The sequence below is a fragment of the Lichenostomus cassidix genome, chromosome 1Aa, assembly GCF_008360975.1.
Source record: "Lichenostomus cassidix isolate B80296 chromosome 1Aa, HeHo_3.0, whole genome shotgun sequence".
NCBI lineage: Eukaryota > Metazoa > Chordata > Aves > Passeriformes > Meliphagidae > Lichenostomus > Lichenostomus cassidix.
In genome coordinates this window covers 19,113,226-19,131,821 of record NC_139480.1, presented here as the reverse complement: position 1 = coordinate 19,131,821, position 18,596 = coordinate 19,113,226, and the positions used below count along the sequence as shown (strand labels likewise).

General features: G+C 44.8%; 1 protein-coding gene and 1 long non-coding RNA gene across 6 annotated transcripts in view; both read right to left on the bottom strand.

Annotated features, from left to right (window-relative positions):
- The window catches only part of TRABD (TraB domain containing), a 35,066-nt gene extending 30,671 nt beyond the window's left edge, over window positions 1–4,395 (bottom strand). Inside the window, exon 1 of one of the 4 annotated variants that reach the window (XM_085041783.1) lies at window positions 4,247–4,395. The gene's annotated coding sequence lies outside the window, so the exon portion shown is untranslated. Of the gene's footprint in view, window positions 1–4,022; window positions 4,101–4,156; window positions 4,180–4,246 lie in introns of those variants that run through there. The other 3 variants (XM_085041746.1, XM_085041764.1, XM_085041756.1) reach the window with 3 other exon arrangements.
- Window positions 4,396–7,622: 3,227 nt separating this feature from the next.
- LOC146443265 (uncharacterized) lies at window positions 7,623–18,555 on the bottom strand. 2 transcript variants are annotated; one of them, XR_014846605.1, is made up of 5 exons: window positions 18,323–18,555; window positions 13,647–13,729; window positions 13,120–13,223; window positions 10,227–10,344; window positions 7,623–8,171 (listed from the first exon to the last, which is right to left on the bottom strand). It is a non-coding gene; the product is annotated as an uncharacterized LOC146443265 (long non-coding RNA). The 2 variants fall into 2 exon arrangements; XR_014846611.1 differs by lacking the exon at window positions 7,623–8,171 and adding an exon at window positions 8,691–8,956.
- Between the last annotated feature and the right edge of the window lie 41 nt (window positions 18,556–18,596).

The window sequence follows — 18,596 nt, the reverse complement described above, 5'->3', positions numbered from 1 at the left end:
CTGAGCATCAATGAGACCTTCCTGCAAAATAAACTGTGCAGACATATGCTGCCTAAACTCAGGTGCACTGATGTCAACATCCATTTGCATACTTCGGAAGCCAAAATATTAAAGTCAATGACAACTACTATAATTTTGCTTGAAAGGAGATATTGGAACATGAGAATATGTGGCCTGGGATACTGAATGCATTGAAAACATGTTTATCAGTGAAAGACAAGAAAGCATTCTCATATGCTTTGTGGTTTTACAAGTTATTGCTACTACACTGACTAGGGCTACTTGATGAAATGAGTAAGTATGTGGTGAATCAGGATGCTAATGCACTGCAGAATTGAGAACAAACATTAGCCCAAATCCTTACTCTTTTAGGAGGTTGTAAAGACATTGCTAAATTTAGAAACATGGGACAGAAGGACCACAGTGATGTGGCTCAAGTCTGGACAGGCACTCAAAAACTGACACATTTTAGAACCTATACATCCATCCAAATCACTTTCCCATTGTATTCCAATGGGAATTATGCAAATTCAGTGAAGATCTAGAACCAAAATAATTTTATTACTTTCCTGTAACCAGCAGATTGGGTTAGGATATCAGCACATCTCCTCCCTCCAGGCCATGTAAAGCTATGAACCAAGTGATACTTCTGATTTTGGAAAACCCTCTGCAAAACACTCCCATGCAGAACAAAAGGAAAAGAGCACAGCTGCTGCATGTCTAATTTCTATGGAGTTCTACATGAAGCAGATTCTCCACTGTTCATTACCTTCAAGCAGCAAGCAAAGGAGATGGGTGAAGAAGTCCTGCCTTGTCAATGGCTGTCTGCTGAAATATGCAGAAGCTGGGTATCAAAACTGGCAGACACATGAACTTTTGCTATAAACACTTTTAAATGCAATCCTTATGACAGTAAAATTCAGATTTCGTAGGACAAAATAATTTTGCCCAACTGCCAAGCATATTACTTATCAATAGTATTCTTCCGCCTGTTCCTTTCATCTTAGCGTCCAAACAATATCTGGGAAAAAGCTGATCTATTCTTTTTTAAAATCATTAGGTGGTCACAAAGTTGAAAACAGTTGCATGACACAAGCCCATCTTCTGGCAACAGGTAAAGACACACAGCTCCACTGCGGCAGGGAACTGAAGGAAAAGGGTCAAGTTTCAAGACAGACTTCAGAGACAAAGCTCCAGGATAGCAAATTCCAGCCTGCAGACACAGAAGCCCCATGATAACACTAACTGCTCAGTACTACCAACACACTCACCAGGAAAGCTGTCCTGCTCCCAAGTCTATCCAGCTGTTGCACCACTCATTTAAACTGTAAATGACCCTGCACCTTCAAATTCAGTATATTTTAAAAAAAAAATTCCATGACTATCTGCTGCCCTTTCAAGGAATGAGAAAACCCCTCTGCAACTCCTGATCCTGGTTCCTCACACACACAGGCCTTCTTTATGGGTGACCCTATAACTAGCTGAAGGACAGCTCCCAGTTGTGCAACATGCAAGATGGGCATCGTAGCAAGGCAAGATCAGGATCTCCAGATGCAGCATGCAGGTGATCGGACACTTTCTTCAATTTCACCAGCAGTCACGCTGTTGTTCAGCTGTGGTGCAAGCTCCTGCTCTCTCTCACAAGCGTGCTCACCCTTCCTGAGACAGACAGACCTCTCAAACACACAAGTGTGACATTGCACTGTCCCTACAGACACGGCCATTTGCAGATAGCCTGAAGGACTTACCCACTGCAAGACACACACCTTTCTTTCCTGTAGTCTTTCCTGTAGCTAGATAGGCAGTGTCATCAAGACACTTGAATTCTTGCATGCAGACATGCTAAGTCCCTGCATCTCTCAGTGATTTCAATCAAAACCGCAAAGCAGGTCAACAAAAGGCAGAGGGAATGAAGGAGGCAGGAACAGAAAACAGCTCCTCCATTTTCTTTTCTTATTAGAAAAAGAAGTGTAAAGGAAGAGAACTTGTCACTGAGTGCATGCACATTTTCCTACAAATCTATAAACTGTGGTTAATATTAAAGGTATGTTCCTCTGAATCCTCTTTTAGAGAGAAAAATATTCACTGCAAAAGTTTTAAGTTCAAGTGCAGAACCACAGTATTAACTAGCATGTTCACAGTACCTGAAATTTGAATGGCCCTTTAAAAAAACTTCAATAATTGAAGGTCTGACTGCAGAATCAATTCACATCAGTATTTGCAAACAGGTTTCTAATCTAGCAACAGCTACCACCAGGAGAATATATTGGTCAAATTTTGTACTAAATCATCTATGAGAGACAACCAGTGCTGCTAACCAGAGTGAACTTTCCCTGACAGTTCAAGTAGAGCTGCAGAATCCTCCTTTCTCACTGGCACTGGCTGGCAAGGCACATGCTGTGATATGACTTCAGACAGACACAGTTACATACCACTCCCATTAAATCTGGAGCACACTTATCTCTGGTCTGCTCTCATTTCCACCTTTTCAAAGACTGCCCCAAATCTCTTTCTTCACTTTTCCTGAACAGCAAATAAGGAAACAGAAGATGCTTTCCCAAAACTATTATTTTGAAAAAAATCACTCTTACGACTCTCCCACAAATAGACACCTATACCACGTGGTTCATTCACAGTTGCGGCGGCGGCAGCAGCAGTGTTTCATCATATTTACCATATGAAGAAAAAATGCACTGAAAAATCAATCTAACCCTTCTAGCACCAAACTACACTACATCCAAGCCTACAGTTAAGATGCCAGAGTGCCAGACATTGCGACAATTAAAATTTACAATAAGCAACTCAAGTTACTGCCACCAAGAGCAGGGCACAAACCAGTGCCACAGCCACAACCCAGATATTCAAACTAATGAAGTCATTTAGCTTACGATAATCAAAGGGACACTTGTTTTTCCCTAACTGTGTAAGGTCTATCCCCTACTAAAATACAGTAGAGAAACCCCTGCAATCTGTTTGGTTTGGAATTTTTTTTTTTTTTTTGCTTCACTCTGTTAGCTTTCCAAGAAGGAATACTTCCATTAATGAGCTGAACAGTAGTTGCAGAGACAAATATCTCTACAAAATTAATAAGAAAGGTCATTCCAGATACCCTGGATATTTCTTGAGACTACTATTGTCACCAACCCATTTACAAAATACCATCTCACCTGCAAAATATCATCCTGTTCTCTCGCTTTTCCAACCCATCAGTTGCAACTTTCTGCAAAGTTATACCAAAGAAAAATACTCTCTTTCTTCTGAAAACTAGTAAAAACGAACACCTCTGTTGTACTGACATCTGCATCAGTACCTCTATTTTCCTCAAGAGAAAAGCCCAGGCTATGCCTGTGACACAAGTTATGCTCAACACCTGGGTTAATTTGAGCTATTGTCAGAGGTGAGTTCAGAAGAAGCCGCAACTGTTTAGAGACGAAAGAAAAAAAAAAAAAAAAAGAAGAAAAGCTGCGAGTCTCAGCTTTTCCGCAGCTCCCCGCCAGAGCCGAACAAATCGCACGCTCTTATCACCACAGAACTGAATCAGGTACAGCCCGGAGCGCTGTGCCACGTCCGTGAAGCCCCAAACCAGGGAGCAGGCGTAACGAAGGAGCAGAGGACAGGCGGGCCTGGGACCGTGCAAACGGCCCCAGGAATCGCGTTTCCCCACCAGTTTCCTGCCCAGCTGCAGCTCCCCGGCCGACAGGGCACGGCAACGCGGGCCTCCTGGCGGGGCGCGGGCGGGCAGCGGCCTCCCGGCCTCCTCTTCCCCACGAGCGGGGCCGAACGCCTCAGCCCGCCCGCTGCGAGGCGGAGCTCGCCCGCCCGGCGGGAGGCCCCCGCCCGGAGAGGCCCCTCAGCCCCGCCGCCCCGGGGTCACCGGCGGGGCGGCGCCGGACCAGCCCCGGCTGCACCTCTCTCGCCAAGCCCGGCGAACGCTTCCAGCAGCGGCAACGAACGGGGCCGCCGCGCCCCGGCCACCTCCCTGCCCGAGCGGGCGCTGCCGGGCGGCACCTCCGGGCCGGTACCTGCAGGGGCACGGCGGGGTGTGTGCCAAGGGCGAACGGCGAGGCGACACCGTCGTGCCGCTCGTAGACCCCTTCCCTCCCGCGGAGCACCGGGAGAACCGCAACGCCCTGCACCCGCTCTCCCTTGCACGCACCCGCCGCGCCGGGGATCGGCCCCAGCACGGCCCTGCCGCCCCCCGGCCCGGTGAAACGCGGCAGCGCGGCCGTTCCCCGTCCCCGCCGACCTGCCGTGCTGGGCGATAGGAGCGGCGGAGCCGCCGCTGGCCGGGGCGCTGCGGGCGGAGTGGGCGCGGGGCGCGTTAGCCGGACAACGTGGTGCACGATCGGCGCGGGGCGGGGCTGCCGCAGGGCACCCTGGGCGCTGTAGTCCCCCTCCGCTCCCGGTTGCGGGGCAGCGGGAGGCAGAGGACTACAGCTCCCAGCCCGCCGGCCACGCCAGCCCCGCCAGCCCTCTTGCCCTCCCCGCGCGGCTCGTCCGCCGGCGGCTGCTCCGCTCCGGCCCGGGGCCGCGCGGCCCTGTGTCCGCGCCGGGTCACAGCGGCCGCTCGGGTCTGTGCTGGCCGAGGGGCCGCCGGCGACTCTCGGGATTTCTGCGGGAGCTCGGGAGCGGAGCGTGCGGGGGTGCCGTCTGCGGGTTTCCTAGCGCTTTCAGCGTCCCTGGGGAACAGGGAATTCTGGTAGGGAATTGAGCCACCTCTTTGAGGCTGCTTCTCCCTGTACCGGTGAAGCAACTCTGCGGCCGCTGCGGCTGCTCTCACCCGAGCCCGGCTTGGCGCCGACCTTCAAGCTGTGGACTCGGAGCCAGCAGTGCTCCCCAGCTGGCCGTGCCTGCTGTGGCTGCTGGCGGCGAGCTGGCACACGCGTGGCCGTCCTTGGAGGCCGTTTGGAAATGTGTACAGGTGTAAGAAGTAAGAGAGAACCTTTAGGGGTGGGACATGTGAAAACACGCCATGGTTCTAATGAAGACGTAAATCTTTGGGAAATCACACTCCAAACGATGTCATCTCTGGAGTCATCCATGACTTCCTCGATGCGCAGCCCTGCTTGCCACTGCTGTTCTGGCTCTTTGCCTTCCCTCTTGCATGGGCCTCTCTTGCTGGAAAAGAGTTAAATGTTTCACCCACAAAACCTGAAAAATCTGTTACACCACCTGTTTAAGCACCAGTGGCTTTTGACGATACCTCTAATTACTAGGCTGACACATACAAATATTTTACTAGTCAAGAAAACATTAGTTTTCAGAAAGATGTGTCAAGAGTTGATTATAACAACTGATTGTGTCCTGGAATTGTCTCTGTCCTTTTCCTGCTTCTCTGTTCTGTTTCTGATAAGGCACTCCAATGACCGTATGGCTAAAACACCCATTTAGTCTGAGCACACATTTGTTGTCTAAATACAGCTTCATTTGAATAGAAGTGAAGGTAGGTTTTCTGATCTTTTCTTACTTCACATCCTGGGTTAGTTTAGGATTAGGCTGAGCTTTGGAAGTATGTGGTATGTGGAAATCAAGTCCAGACATGTTGAGACAGTTGGGAGTTTTACTTCCTGTTTCAACTTGCTATGAAAGGACAGAGCAGGCATTTTGTATGTGAATGATCAAAACACACCTAATCAAGTAAGGTATAAGCTATGCAGACCTTCTGTGGAAAGGAAATTCTGAGGAAAAACCATCTGACATGAAGAAAATTCCACTTCGGGCATTTTAATCTAGTGCTGTGCACGGATTCAAAATGCCTAAGTAGATCAGAACAAGCTGGTCACTGCTTTTGGGGAGTGTGCCTGATGGCTTTATTGGCATCCAAGGACATCTGCCTTTTGAGTAGTGCCATTTCTAGATGCAGCTGCTCCCCCTGAGCACAGCTGCTTGCTTCTGAGTCTGCTTCTAATCCCACCTCTTCCAGGCATCAGCTTTGCCCAGCCACAATCTTTCTGTGGCACCAGATCCACCATAGGGCTGTCCTGTAGCAGGTACAATCCTGTGAACGTTGGCTAAGCAGCATGTGAGAGGTCCTTATGCTTAGCAGCCTGAATTTCAAGTTGCAGTAGTGTTCTTTGCACAGCTGATCACAGGTTGTACCCTCAGATTTGCTCAACTATCAGTGTGGGCCAAGCTTGTACTCAAGCCCCAGTTATTTGCAGTGTAATATGCTGGTTCAAGCTGATACTGAAGCTGAGTGACAGTTCAGTATTTTTTGGCTGCAGCTCCTCCTGCTACACCACCACTGGTGTTTTGTACAAACTCTGTGAGCCCCTTGACAGACTGCAAATCTGTTCCCAAGCTTCCCACGGCTTCAGCTGCAAAGGTTCAATGATTTTTTAGTCAGAGCTTGGGAGCGCTGCCTTAGCCTTCAGGAAAGATCTCACCTGATCTGATTGACAAGCCCTGTGCTTTTGGGAATACTGTGAACCTTGCTGGCCTGATTTTATTTTAGCTCATGATGCAGCACCCTGATTATGTCAACAGTGTTGGTACTTTCATGTACACTTACTTCAGGCAGTGTTTCCTTTGCTGGCTCAGCAAGAGCTGTGGTGGTTGAACATGCCTTTACAAGGACCAAAGTAAGATGCATTTCTCTGCTGACATGAAACTGGCTGGAGATTCTGCCTGCTCTGTTTCAGCTTGGTCTGTGGTGCACAATGCTTCTGAAAGTGGAGAGGGAGGGTTGAAATGGGAGGAAGTTTATCAAAAGCAAGGATCTCTGCAGGAGATCTTAAAGGTGCCCTTGTGCCAGGCATCCCTCTGACAGCCGTGATGTCTCTGTGGGAGCCTGCGTGACTGTAAATTGTGTTCTGGTCTGTACTTACAGAGAGTTGTGGTAATTTTTGTAGAAAATAGAGACCGGTGTGACATTTGAATTAGCCCCTGAACAGATTGCCAGGGAAGGCACCAGGCTGTTTCCTGGATGGCCGTATGTTTGTCCACGTCACAACAGGCTCTTAAGAACTTGTAATAAAGAACAAATCACCACTACCACCCAAAACAAACAAACAAACAAACAAACAAAAACGCTTGAGCATTAGAATTGTTATTCAAGTATCTGACCTAAACGGGTGTTTGCTTGTATCCAAGCCCAGTAGCTCAGGCCCTGTGGGACTGGAGGCCAACTTTCTTTTTGTAGCAGCCTTCACCTGTTTAAACATTGTCACATCTCCTCTTGCCTTCTCTGGATTAATGAGCTTTAAGATTTTCCTCGTGAGTCTCAGCATCCTGGACACTTGGCCGGGGTCGGTACTGCACACTGCCTGGAAAATGCACCTGGACTCATCACTGCTGAGCCCTCCCCAGTTCAGCAGAATCCTTCACCACCACCTCTGGCGTTTCCAGCCCGGGAGCGAGGCGGAGGTGGTGTGACCATGGCCCGTCGGGATAGAGACGGGAGCATTTCACGGGAGAACCGGGGCAGCAGCGAGGAACAGAGCGCAGGGGACACGCCAGGGCTGGGCAGGGAACATACCGGGGCTGGGCAGGGGACACGCTGGGGCTGCGCAGGGGATACACCGGGGCTGGGCAGGGGACACGCCAGGGCTGGGCAGGGAACATACCGGGGCTGGGCAGGGGACACTCCGGGGCGGGGCAGGGGACACGCCGGGGCTGGGCAGGGGACACTCCAGGGCTGGGCAGGGGACACGCCGGGGCGGGGCAGGGGACACGCCGGGACGGGGCAGGGGACACGCCGGGGCGGGGCAGGGGACACTCCGGGGCGGGGCAGGGGACACGCCGGGGCGGGGCAGGGGACACGCCTCGCCAGGAGCAGCGGCGGGGCCGGGAGAGGGAGCGGCGCTGCCGCGGGTCTGGGGCGCTCCCTGCCGGCCGCTCTCCGTCAGCGCCCCTCGGGGATGCTGCGGCCCCCGCGCTGCACCAGGGTCACCCTACACCCTTCCCTCAGCCTTCTTTTCTGTCGTGATTTTGGGAGACATCATCCATTGATTGAGAGACAGAAGAAGAAAGACAAGCAGAATGACTAACAGCTCCGCTGAGTTTCTTTAACCGTCCTCCATGGGGGAGATGCAGGTTTTTGTCATTTCGGTTTTGCTGCATGTTTATTATCACTCAGAAAAGCATCCGAGCACCTCCAGCGTGCTTCACTCCCTCGGATCGGGAGTACGGAGTATACTCATGTTGCTCCGAAACACCATCACCTAAACAAGCTAAGAGGGAAGTTAGAGAGTGATTGTGCTGCGCCCAGGAAGGATACGACTGTTCTGTCACTCGGGCAGCACAGGGATGGCAACCTGCCATGTCAAGAGCCCCATCCAGTCCCAGTCACCTCCATACACTGGTATATCTGCTCCTGTGGCTGGGAAGGACTCAGTACTGTTCCTTTAACACTGCTTTTACAACTGAGCTGCTGTATGTAGCTGGATCTGGCTCCAACAAAGCTGATTTGGCCAAACCACCCACTGGACTAGTTCAACCGCCTCTGGAGTTTACAATTTACCTTTAAAATTTGCATGAGAGGTCGGGACAGTCCATCATGAGTAGTTGCTTTGAAGGGAAACTTGGTGGGAAGGTGATGACTGTGAGCAAGCCTTTAGTATTCCAGGTCCAGCCCTAGCTGCTGTGCTGGAGACTGTGGCATGGGCACAGGCAGGTGTGCAGCCCCTACTGTGCATGTGGAAGATGTTGCCAATGGCAGAGGGACCTGGAAAGGTCCCTTTCTTCTCTGCATCATCCCCGTCCTCTGCTCGTCCCCTTCCCATTATAAATTTGTAGCAGACCTGCAGAGCACAGTACAGTGTAGAGGCATTCCCAGTACTTGTGGGTAACACAGCTTGGGTAGCAGAAGCTGCATCGGCACAGGGCTGTTTGTGGGAGCTTTTGTGTGGGAGGCATGCAGAGCGAGCAACATGGCATTGCTGTGACAGCAAGGTGGATGTGAGAAACCTGCTCTGGGCTTTTCTCGTCCAAGAGGCAAATCAGAGCTTGTGCTTCTCTACAGAAAAGGCTGGAAAAGAAGGCAGAACAGAGATGTACCTCTGTGAAGAAGTCTAGGATCACACAAATTAGTCTTTGTTCATCAGAGGAAACCACGAGCCCCACAGCAGAGCCTAACCCCCATAAGGGGTTAGGGAGACAAGGAGAGACAGCAGAGCTATTATATGTGGTCTTGCTCCTACACATGAACAATTAAATCACACGGCACTGTCTTCAACTAATAACAAACTGGATTAGAGCTACAGAGCAGAAAATCTGGGCTAATGCCAGTTTGCAATCCATAATGCACACTGGTCTGCCTCAGATTTGAAAGCTGTATGGCATCATGGGAGGCTTTGGTCATAATCCCTGCGAATAAGTAAACAAATGAGTCAAAGATAAAGACCAGCTAATGATGCACTGAAAATCACTGCTGATATCAATGTGAGATGTGGACACAAGGAATAAAATGAGGGGTCGAGATACTTGGTTTAAAGTTGTTTAAAATCCCTGTTTGGCAATGGGATTTTTTCTGTTAATTTCCTCCCTTCTCACAAGCCTTAGGGCATACATAAACAGTAACAGCTTGTTCTACAACAAATTGAGCTGGGGATTGAAAGAACCGGGTGCTTCCTGCTCTCCACTGATTCCCCAGGGGATGATTCAAAGCAAAGAACAGTAAGTTAATTTGAGCAGGTGGTGCAAACACTTTCCCACGTACTACATCCATATGTGGAATCAGTGAAAGTGCTGTAATCAACTTGCCTGCTCATCAGCTCCCCTATTTGCATAAGCTGTAAGACTCCTTATGTGTACAAGTGTTCGTTTAAGGACAAAGCTTACACAACTGAAGTCCCTGGCAAAGTTCTCTCTCACTTCAGTGGCTACAGCACCTAGCTCCAAGAGCTTGCTGTGAGTGGGTGAAAGCTGTAGATCCTCAACACTGTTAGTATCGTATTCCTTCAATAATGTAATTCAATTTAAAAAAAATCAAGCCTGTCACATGATTACAATCCCTTTCTTACTAATATCTAGAAATACTCTGATTCACAAATCCCAGCTGCTTTTGCCTCCATAGATTAGATTGAAAAGTGCTTAACCTATGAAAGGTCCCTTTATGATGCCTTTCTTCTGAAAAAAGCATTAAGTTGCTAATAGAAATCGTTAGGGCACCTTAATGTTACTGTGTGTTTGTGTACATGTTTCAGTAATAGGGAGTAATTGTATAATGCAGAATCAAAACCTAAAATCCAAAGTTATACCTACGGTATATCAGAATATTCAATTACCTCCCATGGATTTGAGTCAAAATGTCAGCTCCCATGCCTGTGTCCTCTAAAGGACCTTGAAATGAAGAGGTGCAGGTTCCAAGAAATTAAATGTCTTCAAATTTTCTGGGGCACACACCTAAGGATAAGAGTGAAGGAAGGAGACATCCTCAAGATTTCTGAGAAGGTGGAGAACTTACTGGTTAAACACAGATAAGTTTGAGAAGGACTCTATTAGGGGGTGAAAAAGAAGATTAAAATTACCACATGATCACAATGAACAGCTTCCAGTCACCTGCCCTGGGGCCTGTGGTCCTGGTAGAGTGGTTTAAAGAGTTGCCACCCTTCAATCAGAGTTTAGTGCCCCTAATGAACTTGTGTGAGTTTATGCAAATCTATCCTACCCAGCATGACAGTAGCATAGAAGCACTCTTGTAATCTCTCCCTCCATCTCCAGTGAGAATATAGGAACTAACAGCAGTAACTTCCCAAACCACTTGCTTAAGGCTACCTGTGCCCTGCAACAAAATTCAACCCATCTGAAAACCTGAATAGCCACCCTGAATTTAGGTTACTGCCTAAATTGGCTGCTTTTCTTGGGAAAAGAAACCAAAACTACTACAGTATAACAGTGCATTACACCTATGAAGTGAGCACCACAAATTAAAAAAAAAAATAGAAAAAGAAAAGCGGTGTTCACAGATGGCATACCAGAGTTAACAGCCATGTCTTCCAAGTGTTTTAATAAATCTTGTGTAGTTAATCTTCCTATCAGCAGAAGAATGTGAAGTAATACTACTTACCTGTGAAAGAAATGGATGAGACACACCAAGACAGAGGACTATGCAAACCCACAAATGGTCAATATCAATGCTAAGAGCTTTTCTTGAAATGATTAAAGTCCTGGTGACATATCTCAGAGCTTCCAATACAAAGCAAAACCATTTATGATACAAAACATTCGCAAACAATTGTAAACATGACTTAATCCAAATTAAATTGAGAACTTATTTTCCCATGTGTGGAGATTCCATATAAATAATGAAGTTTTTCAAAAGCAAACATCTTGGGGGTGGTAATAATGACCAGAATTGTGTTAGAAAGCAATGATCTGCTAGCTAAATCTGTGTTTTTTCTAAGTATTTTAAATAATTGAGCAAGAAGATAAAGGACATGTGTTCCCCGATTGTCTTTTAATGAGTTTGTTGTCTACAAAGGGGTGAATTAGAGATGTTGCAGATAACAATAGCATCTAGATATTTTGAAGGAGGATGAGAGGTAAGATAAAGCTCCCATCAAAGTTTTCAGGTCTTGTCTCCCATGTTTATTCTGTCTTTGCCTCAGCTCAATACTGCTGTATTCAAATTTGGGCTTGCTTTTAAAGAGTGACCTTTCCATACAGTGAAGAATCGAGTCTTACCTGCCTAGGGGTACATTCTGCTGTTTGTACTTGCTTAGGAAGAATTAAATTAATATTTTGTAGCAGAAATCCTCCTTTAGATCAAAGAGAGAAGCATTTTTTGAATCTGTAGGATTCTGTAATGATGGTTTACTGTATTTTTTATTTTAGGGAGAAATTAGCCACCCTTGAGTTGACTACAATAGTCCTTGTTCCTCCTCAAAAGTAAAGGAAGAGCTGTGTATAGTTAAGAATCACTGCAGATTTTTAATTAATTACTTATGCAAAATAAGAGCTCTCTTTTTCTCCAGTGTTGGATATTACAATTTTCTAATTCCTAACAAATTACAGGACACCACTCCCCCCCACCCCCTAAACTTCCTAGTTATTTGCTGTCTTTCAAGTTTGTAGCCCAATGTCTGGAAGTGCTATAAGGAAGTGGTTAAAATGCTATTTTTAAAGGAGAAAAATAGTGGGTTTTACCTTAACATTTTTTCAAAACACTTTTTGAGGAACTGTCGTTGCTGGAAGTTAAAAAAAAATCTATTTCCAACTCAGATAAATAGCTGCCCTGGAAAGTTTTAGCTTAGGTAGTTATGAATCATGGAATACCTGAGTATCTTGAGTTGGAAGATACTTACCTACTTAATTTAGATTCTATTCCTCCACCCAGATAATTCACAAAAACATTAAAGAGAACTGGCACTAAAATTGATCCTTGGGGCACCCCACTAGTGATGGGCAGCCAGCCTGATATCTCACCCCATTCACTGTAACTCTTTGAGCCTAATCCATCAGCCAAGTGCTCACTCAATGTATTATGGACTCATCCAGATGTGTGCTGGGCATTTTGTCCAGAAGGATACTGCGAGAGACTATATCAAAAGCTTTGCTAAAATAATCCACTGGCTTCCCTTGGTCAGCTACCTGGGTGATCTTGTCATAAAGGGAAATAAAGTTAGTTAAGCAGGACTTTTCCCTCATGATCCCATGAAGAACAGTAATTTTAAAAGTACATGAAAAATGTCTCGCCCAAAACAAATTTTCAGCTGTCCTTTCTATCCTTCCTATGGGAAACCCCAAGAAAACTGCCTGTAATTCTCGTGTTCTCTACCACACTGATGTTTTATTGCATACAGGGAAGCTGTAGAATGAATAGTATAGTGGGCATTTTTCATAGAAAATTATAGTAAGAATGCTTAGGATTTTATCATCATAAGAGAGCTAAACAAGATTCTTCATATATGAATATCAGAGAGGACAGGCAGGTTGACAAATGATTGTTCTGATTAAAGCAATGATGCCAGCGTGGTGTGTTGTTTGCACAGATTGTTCCCTTTGCATAAGCTTTTCCTGACCTTTACAGCAGGCAAGAGCAATGCTTGCTTGAGGACAGCACACTTCATGTGAGCAATTCAAGGAAGCTGTAAAAGTCCATGGATACAGACCCCAAGGCTTGGAAAAACCTCTGATGCTCTACTATTGCTGCATTACAGAAATGCCCTAACCATTTACCTCAGGAGGACACATGTTTCAGTGACCCCAGGATAACAGTGCCCCATGGTGCAGCCCCCACACACTGTGCCTGGTCACCTTGTCCTCTCCTGTGATGGGAAGAGCTGCAAAAAAGCAGAGACGGTGCTTCATCATTTGCCAAAGATGGTTGATTATCTACATAACCCTACATGGAATTCCTGTCCTGCCCCTGATGCAATCCTAGGAGGGGGTAGTTCCAGGTGTGTTTTTCTAGATCTCTTCTCTCCTTCTATCTTTCTCTCTGCCTCTTTTTCTTTTCCTAATTCTCTTCTCCTGGAACTTTTGGGTAACATAGCCCTTCATAAGTTTAAAGGTTTTTCTCAGTTGGGCTAAGTTTATGCTAAGGAAATGCTAAATTAACACTAAGTAATGCTATCATAAGTGCTTTTATGTTGAAATCGATGTTGTATTTCATACTTTGCCAAAGATGGTTGATTTTGTAAGCTACACTTACAATATTACTGAAAAATCTACAGTCCATTGATTACATAACAAAACAGAATTACATGGTATATTGGGGTCTGTTGTATGCATCTGGACAGGAACAGTCTTCTCCCTTACATCAGCATTTGTGAACTGGAAGTTTCCACTGTTGTGATAAAATTAAACAGAGAAATGGTTGTGCTATGCAGCATGACTCCCAAATTTACCCTAACTTATTCTGTTTTGGATAGGCTACTCCTCAATTAGTATCATGGCATTTAAGATAAGATAGTAAAAGAAAAGGGGCTTTAAAGAAGCAAGGTCTTTAACTTTCAAACCCAGCAAAGGTGATACAAAATTATACCAGCGATGTGAAAAGTGGAAGAGATTTTTGTTACTGCAGATCTTGGAAATCTCATCTATGGAAATCTATATAGATAAGTACAGGTGAGTGTTATATATGAATGATGAGTAGCTAAGTACACTGAACTGCTGTCAACATGCACATTACATGGATCCCAGATGTGAAATACTTAATACCCTCAGCTCCCAATACAAGCGGAAACAGAGAATTAGTAGAGATATGTTCAGATCTTTTAAGATCAAGTGTAAAATTTGGCAATGTTTAATCTTACCTTCTTTTCCCATTGCTCCCGGAAATGAAAAGTTTAAAGATCTACTTTTTTAAAAATTCCTTTGACATGGTATTTTGACATTTTACCACCAACCTAGCCTGCATGCTATTTGATATACTAATGTTGAAACATATCTGATGTCCAGCATATAATAATTTTCAGTAGGGTAACTGGAAAGTGCATTGAATTTTCCTTGAGAGGCTTGCTCAAGGCATGGATCATATTTTCCTCTAGTTATGGTGAAGGTACAGCCAAAATTAAATTTTGTGCTTTATTTTAAGGTTAGAAAATGCATTAGAAGTAAATCATTAATCCAAAGGACCTCTGATCCTTGCTATTAATAGCAAAGTAACTGATGTATAGCAGAGATTATATACCTGAGTTCCTAAAATAAATTTGGTGTGAAAAAAAATAGCACTTGTGCTAGTCCTGTTGGTGAAGTATGTTCCAAGGATCAGTAGGTTGACTTTTTCCTTGGGATCATAGTTGCTGAGGTGAAGAGATCTGCTCAGCTATGAAACCTAATGGGAATCCCACCTGGATGCCTCTCTGCTCTGCCCAGACTGCATCCCTCAGTCTTGTTGATAGAGCAGAAGCAGTTTATCCAATATTTCCCCTTGGACCAAGGGTTTGTGACAGGGCCAACAATATGTGGTGTTTCATAATTACTAATTTTTCCTGAAGGGACCTACAACTGGAAGTGAGTTCTCTTATGAAAGGTTGACACATTCCCAGAATGAATGGAAAGATTAAGAGAAAATTCTCTCTTTCTCCAAGTTTATCTTCCCATTCAATCTGGACTTGTACCACATCCATACTGCATAGCCCTGGGAGAGTGTAAAACTATTACTTCTGTTTCATTTGATTAAATTTAAAATAAACATAACTTTCAGTTTTACATAAAAATAATTTCAATTGGAACTTGATAACTTTTCTTACACTGAAAACCTGCTTTTCCTATTAACAGTTCTATTGAATTCAATAGACTTGAATTTAGGGTGTAAGAAATCACTCAACATGACAAAGCATTGCGATATCAGACTTTACCATAGGAAACATTTTTGTTTTGTATTTACAAAGATCACACCCAGTAGACATCCTGTCCTTGGGAGGAGCTCTTAAGCATGTCACCAGACAATAAACTACCTATAATCAACAGTTACAACATCAAAGGTACACTAGTATAACAACAGCAGAACACTATGGTGGCATCAGAGGACTTCTGCTTTTCCCCAAGGTAAATAAAAGCAGGAACTTTAGCAGCTATAGTACCTCTCTGTAAATCATGACATGAAAATCTCATTCAGGTGTCTAAGGAAAACACACCTGGGAACACTAAACCAATACTTTTTTAATCTACTCTTGCTACCGATATTTTTGTGGTAGACCTACTTACTACCTGATCTTGCTCTCCATGCCAGTGCTGCCATGTGTTCTTCTAGCCAGGGATATACATTGAGTAGTCATGAACTAAGAACCACAAAAAGGCTCAGTTTCCTTGAAAAGCCATGAAAATTTCCCTGCATTGTTCTTCTCTCTGTTACAGAGTGATGGGAAATAATCACTTCAGAATTTCAAGTGTAAATTCTGGCAAAAAAAAAAAATCACAAAAAGTCGAGATGATCACTTTAAACTAAACCATTATGCATCTGCCAGGAAGGAGATGAAATACTTAAGGTACGACCAAACCAAAACAGCAAGGAAAGAGGAAAATTCATGCTTCAAGCAGACTGCTTTTCCTAGCCAAACAGTATTGCAAAGTCTTGCCTAATTAGGTATCTCTTATCCCCCACATGTCCTTCAGATGCACAGTTTGGCAGGCAGCTTCTTGCTGTCACCAAGCACCAGTTTTCTCGAAGATATACTAGTTTGCATTTCCCAGGGTCAATCCCACTGTATTTCCTGCCCACCTTTGTAACCACTCTTTGATAATCAGTATTGCTGCTCTCCATTAATGGGTTAGGCACCTCTGAATCCTCCCTTCTTATGGTAGTTCCCCAACACTTTGCTTTCCAAAACAACGTGGAATGGTATATCACTTCTCTTTCACCAAACTGTCAGTCCACATATCACATGCATTCATTAACATTTATTCACTTGTATGATTTAATGAGATTCTCTAACAGTTTTCTTACTAAAATGTAAACATAATTTATGATTTGGCCAATGTCTGGAAAATCAAGCTATTCCAGTAAGTTTATTTTTCAGACACTGAAGTGGTTGAAACTGCCAATGAAACCAATAGTTATTCTGTGACACCTGTAGTTATTTTGTGTCAAATACTTCACATCAGTACTGACAGGTCATCAAAGGTATTTTTGGAGATCTGGATTTCTGTACCTTTAACACCATTCTTTATTTTTGGCACATGTTAGAGCAACCTGGATGACAACAGATCTGCCCATGTGCCCTATATTTTGACTGCGACTGCCTGGCATAATGCTTCTGAAATACCTGTATAAGCCTCTTCTAAAGCTATTTTTCCTGTCTGCTTTCACTGCAAGGAAGGGCAAGGGTAACAGAAAATCCTGCTGACCGGGGTTCTTTATTGGTCTTGAAGCCTTTTGAAACTGAGACAGCGTCCCGAACGAGCATTCACAGGTTTGACCTGTGAAAAGGGTGTGTAGCCCCTCATTAGCACTGCCTAATGTCGCTGTCTAGCCCTTTGGCGGGTTTCAGCTGTTAGTGAACCAAGACCTGGTTCTGATAGCTCTGAGAAACTTCGGAAAAAATTGCTCCATTGTGAGCAAGTACACAGAAGACATGCAAGATAACAAAGGCAAAACAACAGATGCAAGTTCTGAGATGTGGCTAGTTAGCAGTTCAAGGATTCAAAAGGGGAAAAACACTGCTATAAAACGGTGCAAAATCCTAAGAGAGAAACCAGGTGGTTGGAAGATGGCAACACAGCAATGATCAACCTTTTCTAAGGACAGCAAGGACTTTTCCCTGCATGGCTGACAGATACCTGGCCAGCAGAGACTCACTGATTTGGAAGAAACATAGCTTCAGGAATGTGACTATAAGAGGTCCCAACACTGAATGGCCATTTAAGGTGTGAAACTGTGAAAATAATCATCTTTTAGCCTTTGGTTATGAAATTCCACACCTGAAGACCTCTAGTTTGTCTTTGCTGTGAGATTTTGCTCTTCACTGTGGATGTTAGTCATATGATTTAGTGGTAAAATGAGTAATATAATGCAATGTACTGAGGAGTACTTCTAGAGCACGGAAATAATCATTCCTAAAACATCTTGACATGAAGATCTGAGACTCTTCAAAGGAGATCTGAGAATCAGATCAAACTTGCTCAGACTTAATCTGACAAGAAAATGATGAAGAGCTTAAACTTGTAAAATGGCAAAAGAAGAGAACTTGCAAAATGCAGGAATTATATCATACTCCTGCTAATGAAATTGTCAATAATTTAGTTGAAAATTTAAATTCTCTAATAAAGAACAAATGATGTTTCAATTATGATTATGCTATATTAATAGTTTGACAACTATGAGTTTCTTGTATATTAAACCAGTGTATTAAAATGTGACACATAAAGCACCTCCTTTCCCTCCCTAAATCTGTAACAAAAAGAAATCCAGAAAATGTTACAATTGAAACACAAACCTCAGAATTCAGTCCCAAAAAGTTTGATAAAGATGTAAACCACAGGGTACTCAGACCTGTGTTTTTGGTGTGACTGTTGCACACACAAACTCAACCCCTGGAGATGCTAATTCTACCTCCAACTGAGACATTGTTTCATTTACAGTTTCCTATTAATTTTTTTTTTTAATCTGACTTGTAGGAGTAACTTATCTTTTGCTTTTTTGCAATGATATTACATTGATGATGGAATCTCTTCTCGGACCTTCCTGGGCCGCTTGTTATGTAACAGTACCTTGCCATGGTTTAATGCCTTCTCAGCGGCTCATGTTATCATGGGCTAAATCAAATGAATATTTAACAGGCTCAGGACACACTTAAAATAGTTTCCAGCTGGGAAAATCTAATCTGACTGACTGACTGAATGTGTAGTTAGTTAATATTCAGGTACAGATTTATGCTTGTTTCTACAAAGTGTCATAGTAGCACAGCTTGATGTAGCATAAGAAATAAAACAAAACCTCTCATTATGCTTCCTGTGGGCTATCCGTGTGTTGTTTAAGTGCTACTCCCAGTGCTCATAAAAGTTTAGTCCCCGCTAGTAGCTGCTCGCTGAGGCCGGCTCGTCCCCCCCGCCGAGTCCCGCAGCACAGCCAAGCCCCGCCGGCCCGCCCCGGGCCTGAGCCGCGCCTCAAAAAGGGACGGGGCGGAGGAGCGGCGCGACTGGCAGCGGCTGCCGCGGGGGAGGCTGCACCGGGCCGGGCTGCACCGGGCCGCACTGCACCGGGCCGGGCT